This window comes from Oratosquilla oratoria, chromosome 20 (genome assembly GCF_046742065.1).
Source record: "Oratosquilla oratoria isolate Oo_2021 chromosome 20, ASM4674206v1, whole genome shotgun sequence".
NCBI classification, from domain to species: domain Eukaryota; kingdom Metazoa; phylum Arthropoda; class Malacostraca; order Stomatopoda; family Squillidae; genus Oratosquilla; species Oratosquilla oratoria.
In genome coordinates this window covers 38134060-38136290 of record NC_134796.1, presented here as the reverse complement: position 1 = coordinate 38136290, position 2231 = coordinate 38134060, and positions in this window count along the sequence as shown.

The following is a 2231-nucleotide window of genomic DNA, read 5'->3' as shown; positions in this document are numbered from 1 at the left end:
TGCAACAATAAAGTTCATTGTTAGATTATTAATGAATTTTACGTAGTTCAGGAAAAAAATACTCACGAGCTACTGATTTGAAAAGCAAATGTGTGGATCAATTATTCAAATACAATCTAAAAGGATGGTGGCACAGTGTACTGGTCTATGAGAAAATGTAATGAACAGTAAATCTAATTACTAAGGTTATCACAGCTTGTACATATATGTATGCACATACATATGTATACACATATATTACAAAGGATTACAAAGGAGGAGCATGCCGACAGGAGACCTTTTGGTCCATAACTATGTCGGATGCAAAAAATATATATATATGTAATAACGATGAATAGATAAATAAATAAACGAATAATAATATAAATGATAATAAACAAAATAAATATATAGAGTTAAATGATAAACAAACAGGTAAATAGTAAATAATGATAAATTGACAGATAAAAAGTAATAGATAATAATCAAATAATACTAAACAGAAAAATAATAAACAAATAAACAAATAATATAAAATAAGTAGTTGACATTACATTATCTTGCTTAGGTGTTTGTCTTAACGAATCTTAAAGCTTCGAACTGAACTACATTGCACTGCCTCTGAAGGAAGTTTATTCAATTCATTAACTACACGGTTGGTGAAGTTGTTTCTACCCAATTCCAAATCAAATTTATTTCCTGAGAGTTTGAGACAATAATTTCTTGTCTGATTTTCATTCAGTTTGAAAATTTTGTCGCTTTTGATATTGTCATCTCCCTTTAGAATCTTAAAGACCTGTATCAAGTCACCTCTGAGTCTACGTTTTTTAGGGAAAATAGATTCATATCTTTTAATCGATTTTCGTATTTATTTTTGATATTTGTAATCAGTTTCGTGGTTTGCCGTTGTACTTTTTCTAAACTGTCAAGGTCTTTAAGATTCGGTGACCATACGGAAACAGCATATACATACATACATATACCAAGGCTTTTTCCCCCTTTCAAGGGAGGTAGCCAAAAAGGGAAAGGCATAAAAACACTCCCACCCATTTCATCCCTAAATACACTCCACACCACTCCCACCCTCCCTCTCATCTGAGCACCTCCTGGATGACGGGTCATCCCTGCACCTTGCCCACCGCCCTGGGTCAGAAGCAGTGTCGCAAGACACAGCACATCCACAGCAAGGCCGCTTCATTTAATCGGTGACCCCCCCCCCCAGCATATACCAAATGTAAACGAATTAACGATTTATATAGTTTGTTAATGAGAGATGGACTTCTGAAGTAAAAATATCGCACAATCAGTCCTAGAATCTTATTTGCTTTCTCAGAAGCTGAAATACACTGCTTAGATGACTTGAGGTCGTTACTGATAATTGCGCCAAGATCCTTTCCACTATACACTTTTTTTTAACGAATTTCTAAATAACTTGTAATCGTACCTACTGTTATTTTTACCTGTGTGCATAACCTTGCCTTTATTTATGCTAAATTTCATTAACCATTTTTCAAACCATTGCTGTAGTATATCTAAATCTTCTTGAATATCTAATTGGTTTAAGTGATCATTTGCAATTCCGCGCAGTTTTGTATCATCAGCAAATCTGGAGACAATAGATATCAGTCCGTGGTCTTTATCATTTATATATTATGAATAGAAGTGGCCCAAGAACGGAACCCTGAGGAACTCCACTCGTAACATTTTTCCATCTAGAAGTTTTGCCATTTAGAACAACTCTGTTTTCAATCGTTTAACCAATTACTAGTCCAACTTAATAGGCTACCATTTATTCCATGTGAAGCTAACTTAGTAAGTACTTTTTTGTGGAGGATAATATCAAAAGCATTTGCTAAGTCTAGATATATTAAACCTATATTGTTTCTTTTGTCATAATTTGAGATGACTATGTTGTAGAATTCGAGTAAGTTACGCAAGAACGTGTCCGTCTGAATCCATCCTGGCTATAATTTATCAAACAGTTACTTTCGAAATTATGTTCGATAGCATCTTTGATGATATTTTCCATCATTTTTCCTACGATTTAAGCAAAGCTTATAAGCCTGTAGCTATTTGGTTTCTTTTTGCCAACGTTTCTGAATATATATATATATTTATATATATATATATATATATATATACATATATATAATGTATATATATATATACATATATATGTATATATATATATATATATATGTATATATATATGTACATATATATATAAATATATGTATATACACACATAGTAT